The sequence below is a fragment of the Cavia porcellus genome, unplaced genomic scaffold (assembly GCF_034190915.1).
Source record: "Cavia porcellus strain 051 isolate PalLab524CR breed Dunkin Hartley unplaced genomic scaffold, mCavPor4.1 scaffold_10, whole genome shotgun sequence".
NCBI lineage: Eukaryota > Metazoa > Chordata > Mammalia > Rodentia > Caviidae > Cavia > Cavia porcellus.
The window spans coordinates 81,013,517-81,027,187 of NW_026947493.1; the positions used below are offsets into that span (position 1 = coordinate 81,013,517).

Genomic DNA, 13,671 nt, shown 5'->3' on the forward strand with positions numbered 1-13,671 from the left:
CTTGTGAGCACCATCCCTGTGTCTGCAGCAAGTCCTTATCAAACACCTCGATCCTGGACCTCTCAGCTTCCAGAACTGTGAGGAATAAAGCTCTGCTCTTGAAGATACTCAGTTTGTAGTATTCTTTTTTCTACTTGGACTAAAACACCAATCTGCACTACAGAATAAAAAATGTTTTTCACACCTTTCTAAAAAATGCTCATCTGCTCTCAGTGGCTGATTGAGTCTGCGTGCAGCCTTCACGATTGGCTGTTGAAAGCTCCCGGGTAGTGAGTGGCTGTCATCCTCCTTCATGGGCCGTTAGAACCAGAGCATGTGGAGTGCTGGTCTCTCTGGTAAAAGGTTTATACACACTTATGTCTCACCATACTCAAGCAGGGTACCCCTTACAAGGATCCCCATTTCTAGATAAGAATAACAACCAGGATTAACTGGGGATTACTCTGTGCCAATTACTTTACGGATCAAATTAAATTTTGTTCAAGGAAGCTATGAAGATTTTGTTCCATTAATGCCTTTGTTGACCCCTTTCTCTTCAACAGCACATGAATCTTCATTGTTTGAGGGGAATGTATTTTAAGAAACAAATGACTTCCTTCTCTGAATCATAACTTATAAATCAAAATATATTACCTAAATATAAGTGTATGGCTATATATCTCTACATGTTTCCTAAATTTCAAGTTGCTCATTCTCAATGGCCCCTATTTCTTGCTCCTAATCTAGTCTTTACATGACCACCAAATTTCTAGGTCCCTCTTTTCTTTATTTTCCAAGTTACTGCTTCTGATTTCATAAGGACTTTACCACTGGCATTACAATTTTTCTACGAAAAAAATATTTTAAGCATATGTACATGCATGGTAAATATGTTAAATGCCAGTATCATTAAGTGCTCTGCAAGGGAAAAGAATCTAACTAAATTATTTCTGCTGAGAAAAAGCTGTATGCTCTAGACTGTCTTAAGAATTACCGGATTTGTTCAACAAATAAATATTGAGCACTCTAACAGGAGTAAAAATTCAAAGATAAGAGCAGGCAGACTAATATGGTTCAAAATGACAAGAGTCATAAGAGGATAAATTAGCATCCTTTGGAGCAGATACATAGCACCACAGCTATGAGCCTGCAACTGCCTGGTTCCATCTTAATCTTGGATCCACAATCATAAAGCTTTATTCTCTGAGCCAGGTTATTTAATATTTCTATGCCACAGTTTCTTCATCTATAAAAAAATGATGCTAATATTATTTACCTTAGAGAAATGTTTTATAAAAAAATTTTTTAAAAACTGTGTGTTGCTTAAAATTGTGTCACGTAGAGGGAAAATGCTCAAGAAATATTAGCATTTGGAGCACAGAGAAATATGCATGATAATGACAGCCCTTCTTCCTTGGCTCATCAGAGATTTTACCAACGAGGTGCCAATGCAACCGGGTCTGGAACTTTAAGTCAAAGCATGCCTGACAAAGAAGATGGGAATATTTTTGTGGCAGAGTGAATCCCTAGGACAAAGGAATGGAGGACTGATCAGCAGAACGTATTCAAAGAGTCAGAAGAACTTTCAAAAAAGAAAAAAATCTATCACAGCTTCCAGTTTCCCAACCTTTCCTAAGATATAACCTCTAAGATGGCCCAAGGGTATCTTCCAAAGAAGGCTAAAATACCTATGACCCTTCATGCTCACCTTACAGTGATGATTTCTTTTGTTATTTCCATCAGAGATGTCTCCTCCCCCTTGAACTTGAATAGAGCTTTGTTATTGACTCAACAAATAGCGTTGATTAGAAGTAACCTTAAGGATATATCATTAAAATTGTCCTGCATTCCATTCTGTTGTCATGAATCACTTGCTCCTAGAAACCAGCCGCTACGCCATAAGGAAGGCCAAATTAGTTTATGCAGAAAGACCACAAAGAGGGCTGGAATGCTTCAGCCAAAGCCTAGCTGAGGTCTCAGCCAATAGCCAGTATCCATGTCTTAGTATCTTCCAGCTGCTATAACAAAATACCACCAACTGGATAGCCAATAAATCATGAAAGTTTATTTCTCACAGCCCTTGAGACTATGAAGTCCAAGATCAAGGTGCTGGAGCTCCAGTGACTGGTGTGTCCTACTCCTGATAGATGGTGCCTCCTGGCTGTGTTCACCTGCAGAAGAAATAACTCAGCATTTCTCTCAGTAGCTCTCAATCATGAGGCCCAAATCCTTCCCTAAGCAACATGGTCTTATATCATCACAATAGGCATTAGGGTTTCAACCAACAAAATTTGAGGACAAAGGATTCATTGAACTGAAACCCCAGAGATATAAGTAAAAAGCATTCCGATGACTCTAACCTCTGTCTGTCAGGCTATCCCTGATCTCCAGGTCTTCCCAACTGAGTGAGGTGCCACTCGGATCAGAAACAAGTCATCCTGCTCTGCCCTGTCCTGTCACCTGACCTAGGAGGGATGTCACAGACACAACTGCCTGTTCTGCACCCACTTCAACAGAGAAAACACACAGCTCGATAAATATTTGTCTGCTAAATGAATGGGCAAGACATTCTTCTTTTTGAATTAATGTTCTCTTTCTGATTCCAGTCATCTGGGCCTCTAATTGGCCCAGCACTTAAATTTCAGAAGAAATGACCAAAAAGGGAGAAGAACTATGGAGAGGTCCAACCTCGCCAAGCCACAATTTGGGAAAACCTCTCCTTGGCGTAACCCAAGCCTTCCAGAGCTGTGTCAGTGTCAGCAGCTGTGCTATTGGGAACAGGAGTCTCTAGCAGTTGGATCTTACTTGTCTCCTGGGAGCACACAGCTGGAGCACAGCTGCTGGCCAGAGCTGATTTCCCAACAGAGCCTAGATTAGGAAATTGCTATATTTTACAGCTGTGCTCACCAGATACTCTCAGCCAGCCCTTTCCCCTCAGAGGAGAAACAATTCGACATCTGATGCAAACATGCAGACCTGACAAAGATGAGCTTGTGTCACCAGCTCTGGCATACAAGGTGTAAGCCTCCTTGAGGTGGCTTTTCAGAGGGCGCATATTAGACTGAATAACTGGTGGGAACTCAGAGTGTGCCTAACGGTCTTGAACCCCTTCTCTGTCTCATCAGCTCCTCATATATACAGGCTTGGCTAAGAAAGCGGCATCCACTCAGTGCCATTTTGAGAAGTCCCTGGTAAAAACAGCCTGCTCCCTGCTCTCCTAGTATTTACACTGCACTCTTAGTAAGCTCCTACTGTGGGCTGACCACCTTCTACTCACACAAGCCAGGATGGAAGAGACTAATCAACATTTCTAATTTGCTCACTGTGAAACCATATGAATTATAAATGGAGATGTGATGATTTCCTGAGAGGTGGGAGAAATAGAAATATTGACAGCAACAGATTCATTGCAGTGTTCTTTCTGCACTCTAGGGAGAGAGAGGAGATGGTACCATTTGTCTATAAAAAGCACAGTGGGTGGATCTTATGTGATTGATCTAAGCATAGACTGAGTAACTATCCCAGTTTTCCCAGGATATTAAAAGCCCCACATCCCAGAAAACCCTTGACCCTCTAGAAAACAATGACACTTAGTCACCTTATATGTGTGAATACTGCCTAGAAAAAATAGATCCCCTATCGGCTTGTTAATGGAGGCATCAGAAATTGTATGCCCTTGTCCATTAAAAGAAAAAATCCTTAAAAAGATAGATCTGATCTTCTGGGTACACATTACTTATCCAATAGGCATACGTTATTCATCAATCCAACAAGTATCTATTGAGCACCTAATACATGGATGAGGTCCTGGAGATGTAATAAAAAGCCACAGGGCCAGACATCAGAGAGCCTGCAAGAAGGGCAGGGAAGGAAGTGAATTGGGGTGTGTTGTGTACAGTTGCTGATTCTGCAAGAGGAGTGGAACCATTTTGCATTGCAAACTGGTACAAAAAAGTCAAAATGCAAAACAGCCCATAGCCTATGGGGCAAGACAGACAGACAGACAGGGCCGCAGAGTGGAATGGTTTACCTTTCTGCTGTGTGCCACAGAAAGGCAGGTTGCTGCCCTTGAGGGGCAAGGCAGTGTCTGGATCCAGTGACATCTCAGCCCTGGAGGCCACCAAGAGTTAATGAGGTATAAAGCAGAGATAAGGGATCCCTGGACCAGGCCTGCAGAAAGGCAGGGACAAGAGCCCCAAAGGAAAGACCATTGTTTTTCCAGCCCGTGAATCACAGAGAAAAGTCTGGTTTTCTTGGCTGGGAAAGATTGGAAAAGGAGGAAGTTGCGCCTGGGGCCATGCTTTTTGATTATTTCTTCAATTATAAAAATGTTAAACATTCCATAAACCTGATTTTTTTCCTTTTCAAAAAACCAACTCTGGCAGCAAAAAAAATTAGTGCTCTGTGTTCCAACTCTCAGCATGTGTCTTTGTCCTGGTGACTCCGAAAGTTAAACCCAGGAGAAAAACTGCTGCCAGTCGCCAAGGTCACGCTCAGGTTGCCTCTCCACAGAGCTCGCTGTGTTTTGTTTACCAGAACCTCAACACTTCTCAAGGATTCTCGTTCCCACCAGGACCCAGAGTACTTTAAAAACATAATGATGTAATAAAAATCATTCATTGAAATTAGGAAAAATGCTTGAAAGAGAAAATGCTGAAAGTGAAACTTTTCTTAATATTCTATCACTGAGTAGCTCATTTTGTATAAAAACATTCAGAGTAAAGAATATTAATTAGAAACTATAACTTGCTTCTTTCTCTTCTTCCTCCCCCAAGTAACTACCAATTTTGCTTAGGGTCAGCCTTTTGGGTTTCCCATTGCTATCAATTTTATCTGTATTTTTTTGATAATATATACGTGTGTGTGTGTGTGTGTGTGTGTGTGTGTGTGTGTGTGTGTGCAAAGATGAGTGGATGAATGGATTGGATGGATGGATGAATGGATGGTGGATGAACAGATGATTTTTTGAGGCTAACTACATGGATAATGTTATGTAACTTAATTTGTTTATATGTTATACTCTGGATATGGTCTAAATTAGATGCCTCAGTCAGATTTTGCTACAATAATATTATAGATCACAAATTAACCTTAAAATCTTGGTGGCTTACAAAACAGTGTCACTGGTTGCTTCTGTTACATGAGAGTTATAGGTTGGCTATTGTTTTATGAGCTTAGCTTGGCTTAGCTGGCTCTGCCCCAGTCAATGCTGCTCAACGTGTTTCTTATTTTGGAACCCAAATCACAGCTTTTGTATCCCATGGACAAGACATACTTGATGGCCAAGTACGAGTTCAGTGGAGCACAGAAGCAAAGCTATGATGGGAAGAACCTGAAGAATTGTAATGGAACAGAGCCGTCTACTATATTGTATCTACCTTATTCTCCTGAAAGTCTACACTGTATTCCCTTTACAGATACATAGGTTGGTGCTCTCTTGCATAGCACATACACAGATAGGTAGACTGTGTTCTTTTTCTATTTTTGAAGTCAATGCTACAAGAGTTAGTCTTGAAACATATCTTTCAATACTTGGGGAAGTGTATCCAAAGGAAGAGAAGTGCTGAAACTAATCGTATGTATGCTTAATTTTTTTCAGACAATTCTAAATTGCTCTCCAAATACAAGGCTTCAGTTTTTGCTATCCCACGATATGTAAAAGTATGGCTCCCCAAATCTTCCCCCAAACTCTTTATACTATCAAACTGTCAATGCAAAAAGTAAAGCAGTAATGTGTAAAATTGTGTTGCTTTCATTCAGGATGCGGTATTTTGTAAGTATGCTAAATTCTGTCACAGTTTCAGCATTTAGAGGCGCTCACATCTCTTGGGAAATGCCTGAACTATGTTAATATGGAGCAGACTCATCTTTCACCCATGGCTGGCTTCCACTGTACCTCTGGTTTAAGTCTGGAGGAATGGAGGGCCAGTCAGCTTTTTCCAAAACTGGGTTAGTAAAAGGTTTTCAACTGGAGAACCAAGTCCTAGAACAGGATGGTGGCTCTCTTAGTGACTTGAGGGAAAGGCTGGAAATGAGAACCGGCTCAGCAGGCAGGAGTGATGGGATCCATTAGTAATGTCTGCCCCAAAATTGGGAACAGCAGGTGGCAACATGTGTGGTATTTATTTGCCTTCCATACATTCCAGCATTGTAATCTTCTCTACCACTTAATTTACCACAAGACACAGAAGCAGGTAGGCAGTGAAACTATGCCTTGGGCTCATTCCCATGCCTGGGGAGAGATACCTGCCTGTATTGCATGGAGCTGTTTTCCAGAGGTCACAGAAAATGGTCCCGAAAAGAAACCCAGTAAATATGTTGGTAACATTTGGGTGTGGGCTTTGTTCAGCCTTTTTATGTTTGCTGAGCGAAGTAGCAGAAGCTTTTAAAGGTACTTTTACCATCCCAGTAGTATTATTTTGATAACCCGCTTCCTGGTGATGTTTGAAAGATGGTTAATTATTGCAGAGTTTAAATACGGTGTCAAAGTAAATCATAGCAGAATTCTTTGGTCAGGCTCAAGGCTGAAGACAACCACGCTTCCCAACAACAGAGCGACACAGTCATCCCTTTTCCCACAGATAACCATGTCTTCCTGTCAGCCCACAGGAATGCCAGGCCCTTTCCTCCAGTGTAACCGGACTCCCTGCCGCAGAGGACCCGTGCTCTCCTCTGTAGCTGCACCACAGGGCAGGGCGATCAGTCATCGCTACGCCCGCTCAGGGTCCAAGTGCTGCAGCAACCACAGAAACCACACGGAGCTTGGATGGAGCACGTGGCTGTGGACACAGTCATCATTTCTAATGCGAGGGATGAAGTCACCCTGCTTTTCCCTGAGTAAAAGAACATGCCGAAATATAACACTGAAAACAAATGTTCCCCAAAGGACACATGTGTTGTAAAGACCCCATTCCAGGTGGCTGGGGCAAAGCAATGGGGCAAATCTCTGAGAGGAATTAAAAGGGGACCCAGTCTCAGAATGGGCAGGATGGAGGCGACACTACAAGGCAAAGGAGACTGTCATCTGCAGGAAAACTGCACAGTTTCTTAGGAGAGCAGAACACTGAATCACCTCAGTCACAAACATTGCGAATCCCCAGGGAAGAGAAATAGCCAACTCAAAAGCATTGAAAAATGGCCAAACACAGGGAGTCTTGGCTTTCAGATGGTGATTTTCTTTCCTGGTGAGTGAGTAGGAACCTTTGAAGGAGAACAGCAAGGACCCTTCCCCAAGACTCCCAGGCTTCGGCTGTGGAAATCTTGTTCTTGGCTCACCCTCCGCAGATTTATTGTCCCCTTGAGGCTGCTCCATAACCTTGCTTCCTACCGCAGCCTCTGGGACAGCCCAGTGGGACATCCTCCTGCAGTCTGCTTGTCGGTTCACATGTCATGAAGATGAATTAAGAACAGGAAGACCCTGAGCGTGCTTTGAGATGGTGACAGAGAAAGAGACAGAGAGACAGAGGGAGAGAGACAGAGACAGAGAGGGAGGGAGAGAGGAGGAGGAAGGGAGAGAGACAGACAGACAGACAGAGGGAGACAGACAGGCAGACAGAGATTATGATGATCACTGTGAAGGATTGCAAAGTCAAAGACTGTCAGAATTACGCAGAATGAGATGACTGCAGGGACAGAACTTGGGAACGGAAAAGCAGGCCGAGCGGTGATCTTTGTATGGTTCCACACGGCTCTGACCCAAAAATATTTAGAAACTGTTCAAAAGGAAAGAGAAACTGGGGTGGAGGGAAGGAGGAAAGAAGGGAGGGAGACGTGAAAGGGTAGAGGACTGTTCAGATCTACTGCTCATTTCTCTTAGTTCATTGAAAAGGAAGGTTTGCGCTAATACTGTTTGGATAATTAAACGTCCGTATCTTGTACTCTGAGTAACTAATTTAAGGATAACCACACACCACGTATTAACCATTGTTATTCTCTTGTTATCTTGATTTGAAATTTTGTTTCACTTTTTTAAAATAACTTTTTAAAAAGATACTTTTTTGATTATCTCTGCCAGGGATTTAAAGTTTCCATAATTATGCTACTGTAGTGGAAAGTGTAGTGGACTTGATTCAGAACACCTATATCCTATGTATCTGGGTTTTTTTTTTGGGGGGGGGGTACCAGGGATCAAACTTACGACCGCACGCTTATAAAGCAGGCACTTGTGCCACTGAGTGAGATCCCCAGCTCCCATCCTATTCTATCTTTGCCACATCATAACTCTAATCAAGTGCAAGCTACTTAATTTTCCTCAGTCTCAGTGTATCCCTCTGTAAAATGGGCATACTGATACTTCCTATGTCTATATGCCTTGTGGTATGTGAGACATAATTATGAAAATTGAGCTTGTAAAAAGACAAAATACTACCATATATGTAACTTTTTTTAAAAAAGTCTTTAGCCAGTTCAGACTACCTTTCCCTATAAATTAGTTCATGAAAGTCAATCTGCCAACGTCTAGGCCAGATTTTTACTCAGCAAAGAGACCAGAAAGGTGACATGACTGTAACATGTAACACGTAAGCTCTGGTCAGCCAGGGACCTGCAGTGAGCCTGAATGTCCAAAACAATCCAGGAAGTAGAAAAGTCAAGTAGGAGCTGCTTCATGGGGTCTTTCTCTACTCCAGAGAGACTGGAGGGAAGCTCTTAAGGCCTTAAAACCATTGTATCTAAAAATGTGAGGTCTTTGAAGGACACAGAGATCGTCTAGCTCAATTTCTTTACTTTATAAAATAGAAAACACAGCCTCAACCTGACCCAAAATCCAAAATCCCAAAATCCCTTTCTTCTGGATGCTTAGACCAGGATCCTTTTCACTGCCCAACGTCTCCAACAGGAAATGAATTATTAAAGGTCACGGGTGCAAGAGCCTTGCATTCCAGTCCCACTGTCCTGACCTGGGTCCAAAGCCCAACACTACAGGACTGAATTGGTGCAACAAGCTCAGGTTCCCGAGTTCCCTTTCTGGCCCCTGATCTCTAAGCGCTGCTCTCCCATCCGCCTCCTGAGTAACGCCAGCTTCCCTCCAAGGCCCGGGCACATCCACTGTGTGCGGAAGAGCAATGGCTGTATCTGCTGACCCATGCTAGTTACTCAACACCCTCTCTGCCCAAGGGGATGAACTGTGTGCCTTCATCCCTGGTGCTCAGGTTCCAGAAAGGGATTGACAAAGATGATAAATGCACCACTTCCCTGAGTTTGCTGTTCATCTTAAAAAGAAATCCAATTACAGTTTGCAATTGCATTCTGGAGAAACATAATGAGCTCTCTTTGGAGTTGCCTTATTCAGATCAAATTACTTCTTGGTAATTTAAAGTACATTACATTTCCCAGATACCTCTCAGCACACCCATAGTGTCTGAGGCCCTGTGAGGCTATTACACACACATTGGCCAAACACCACTGGATGAGGTCATAACCAGAGGGCCATTCTGCGGTTACCCACAGACAAGCCCCTCTTCATTTCCCTCATGCCAGGGGCCAAGGGTCATGTGACTCCTTAGGACAAGTGATTTCTTAAGAAAATGAGAGTTAGGGAAAGTTTCTTAACTTTCTACTTGGTTGTTTCTAAAAAGCAGCCCTGCAGAGAGATCTCAGCACTTCAAATGGTCAGTATTATCACACAGTAAAATTTCCTGGTCCATCACTCTTAGCACTGATGTAATTGACACAGAGCCGTTATGATGACAAGCAAAAATGGCACACCCTGCAACATCAACCAAAATTCACCAAGATGACATGCTCTAAAGCATTCTCATTTTAGAAAAAAAGGCAGAGAAGGAAATAACACATGTGATCAGAAGTTGTGACAGTAACACAGGAGAAGTAGAATAGAAAATTTATAATGGTATACTGTCCCCCGATGTCTCCAAGAAAGTTCAGCACACAATACATCAATATATCTGACAGTTATTAAGAACTTTCTCCACTAATTTTGACAGGCCCTAAAGGTCATCTATGGCACAACCCGATTTTTCTGCAGTATTATTGAGCCAAATGTCTCATAAAGATACACTTTTTCGCCTTTCCATATGAGAATAATGGGCCTCAAGATCTTTGGTTTTGGTATTTTATCTTAGTTTACAAGGTTGGACACCATGGGGCTGTATCAACACTCACATTTATCTTCTGATGAATTCTTTGGTAGTTGTAAACATCCAGAGCTTGAAGAGTTTTGGGAAAGCAGAAACAACTTGCTTTAACTCCAAAAAGCATACACAAACCATTTCTGAGAAATAATTACCAAACACAGCATAAACATTTTCTAATTAACCAGGATCCATTATTGGACAGTGGTTCTTTGGACAACAGATCCATTGGATTCCAAGTGAAAGTTGTGGTTTTTTTCTATCTACAGAAAAGACAACAAATGACAAATTAGCACTATGAGTTAGCCACAGAAGAGTTACTCTTAGCAACAGAAAACTACACTGCCTCTGAAAGTAAGAAAACAAAAACTATGGGTCAGATCACACAGAAGTAGAAATGCTTCATGGAGACAGCTTGGTTTCCAAGCCAACAGAAATTTACTGAAAACTATTTTAATATATTGTCATTACATGAGTCTTAGAACTGGGGAAGAAGAAAAGGTAGAAACTGATCAGTTATGCAAACAAACAGAAAAGGAAGCCACCAGAGCCAATAGTATCAATAATATCAATGCCCAGGCAAGCACTGCTCAAGGAGAAGAGAATGTCAGTTACTGGACTTAAAATTGTGCAGCCCATAGGTACAATACAGACCCAATATGCAGTTGAACAGAGGCAGTAGATTGTAATTTTGATGTATTTATGATGAACTAGAAACCCAAAATTTGAATTATGGTATCTTATGGTAGTAAGAGATCTGTGTTCCCCTGTTCCCTTGGCCATGACCACCACTCAGACCCACCTCCACCCCACTATTGACAGCTGAGGACTCTTTCACCCCCCAGGTCTCCAGGCAGACACCACATCTGGATTCTATGATTCCCCCATACCTTTGCTTAGCATCCTGCACTTCCCCATCACAACCATCCTTACCCACAGTATTACCAACCTCCTTCTCAGTATTTAAGCTGAAGACTTCTACCACTGTTGGGTTAGATCTTTCTTTTGTCTCTTACAGCCTCAGAACTCAGAACCATGTCTAATGCATGACAAATGCACAAAAAAAGAATTTAAAAAATGGTTAATATAGTTTGACTCCAGAAAGAGAATGCACAGATAAACCAATGTTAACTATTTTGGTTGTGGGTCACCTCAAATTCCACGGTGATTCAGTAAGCTGAAGTCACCTTCTAAGCCTGAGTCATCCATCTCCTGACCAGAGCGAGACTTTTCATATCTGATGCATCTGAGCTCTCCCCAGATGATGTCTTTTTAATACATTTATATTTTCTTCTAATTTACTTTCCTGACTCCTACATCTGCCACAAGCCTGGCCTATATTTATAGCTCTCAACTTTATAATTTCCATAATAAACAACTTCATTCTTTTAAATTCTATTTGCAGGCTTCTCAGAGATTCCTGGTGGCCAAAGGAGGGGGCTCAGTGTTTGAAATTAACAACTTAATCTGCACATCCAAAATTATGAATCTCAAAGAACCATTTTAGAGACCTTGGAATTTCATGTTGAAGATTTAATCACATTTGCTATTTATGTAACTACCTGCTACAGAAGAAAGCAAATGGAATCCGAAGTTATCAGCCTACCTTACACAAAATGGTAAACTCTAAAATGGGCTGGTAGGAAGAATGAAGTAGAAAAGTGTAGGGCCGTGTACACTAGAAAGAACAGAGAATGGATGATGAGAAGTAAAAGAGCAAAAAGGCGCGACCCTGGAGGAAGAATGGGGAAAGTTCAACCATTTCCTCTTGCAGATGGCTGTCAAACCTCCCAGGGAAGCAGGGTGTTAAGGTTGACACATTGTGTCAACTTGAGAAGTCTAGAAGCTCAACTAAAGGATTCAGCAGCTCCACATCCTGTGGTGTGGAGGACAAGGATTCTAAGATATTGTTCATTGTGTCAATTTGAGAAGGTCCTTTAACTAAGTGATTCAGCAGGGAGCCAAGGTTCTCAGTCTGTAACATTTTCAGCCTGTGCCAGAGAACAGCACCCAGATGGTGCATGCTACACCCACCCCAGGGGAGCAGTCTGCATACAATGAAACATAAATGAGGAGGGACTGGGCGCTGCTTTTCACAGGAGCTCTAGTCTTGCCTTCAGCTTGCACGTCATCTCTGGGCCAGCCTTCTGTCACAGATTCTTCAGTGTTCGGTCACAGACCCACCGGCCCCTGATACAGACTTGCACGGAACACTGCAGTAAGCTCCAGCCCTTGGGAACCTTAAGCCTCCAGCTTGCAGACACCTCTGCATGCACCCTCATCTGACTTGTGGTGACCATCGTAAGCCACTCTTGTAATTTCTTATACATGTGTGTATCTTGTGTTACATCTGTTTCTTTAGTAAATCCTGATGATGCCCAGGGTGACCCTGTCCTCCTGCTAAGAAGAACGTGAAAGTTCACACTTTTGAAGGAACTGTTGGTTCCTGGCTCTTCTAAGGGGCTCAAATCTGACTGAGCCATTGCGTAGGTTTGTGACCCTGAAACACATCCAAGAGAGGCAGAGTCTGCCAACATTCATACAGCCCACAAATTGCTATCCGCTTCTGATGATTAATTGTGGAAAAATGACAAAGTTAGGAAAAAATAGGAAATGTACCTCCAAAAAGTCTATAGGACATTTCAGAAACCTAAAATTTGAAAAACTCCAGTATTTCTGTCTATTCATCCATCGACATTCCTTTTTCAAACTGCTTTCCAGACTAAGAGGAAAAAAAGAAGATCTGAAAATTCAGTCTACGTGAAGACAGGGGCAATGGTCATGTTGCTTCACAATCCAGATTCTAACACAAAAAATGTAAAGTAAGTGAGTCTCTGATTGATTGAATACACGTAATTGAAAGACGGCTCCACAGTTACATAAAAACTGGGGATGCAGAGGCAGGAGTATCAAAAGTTTAAACATAGTCTGCACAATTTAGTGGCTTAAAAAGACCATGTTTTCAAATTTTAAGAGGAGGGAGTGCTGGGATGAAGCTCAGTGTGAAGGCCTAGGGTGCAATTCCCAGTAACAGAGAGCGATAGAGGGAGACAGAGGCAGAGACAGAGACAGGGACAGAGTTTTCTAACACTAGGCCTAACTTTGTAAAGTTCTGTGATAAAACAGTAAAACACGTATACTACTTTTTTAAAAAATCACAAGTGAAAACACTTATTATTTAAAAAACACTTCACGTGCTCGTGTCAGCAGCACATGTACTAAAATTGGAATGATTCAGAGATTATCAAGAACCGTGCATAAGGCTGACACGCAAATTTGTAGAGCATTCCATATTTTTAAGTGGTGGTGACTTGAGACCATACTCATGAGAGAAATAAATCAAACTCACATGTGTAAATACCATATTGTCTTGCTAGTAAAAAAAACTGAAAGAATAAATACGATGCATAATCTTCAAAAAGTATTGTGAAAGGGTAAGAAATTGCTCAAAGAGGAAAACATAACTCAGCTAGGGAAAAGGAGAAAAGAAGGATGGAAAAAGAAAAAAAGATATAAATTTGTATATATACACATAAGATAGCTAAGATGGTTGTACTAATTCTATGAGTTCTTGGAACAAAACATCTAACATTCATGGGATTAG

The 13,671-nt window shown here is 41.8% G+C and overlaps 1 non-coding gene across 1 annotated transcript; it reads left to right on the forward strand.

The window, feature by feature from the left end:
- The first annotated feature begins 13,261 nt into the window (after positions 1 to 13,261).
- LOC111754628 (U6 spliceosomal RNA) lies at positions 13,262 to 13,365 on the forward strand. The gene has a single exon (XR_002789311.1). It is a non-coding gene; the product is annotated as a U6 spliceosomal RNA (small nuclear RNA).
- The last annotated feature ends 306 nt before the right edge of the window (positions 13,366 to 13,671 follow it).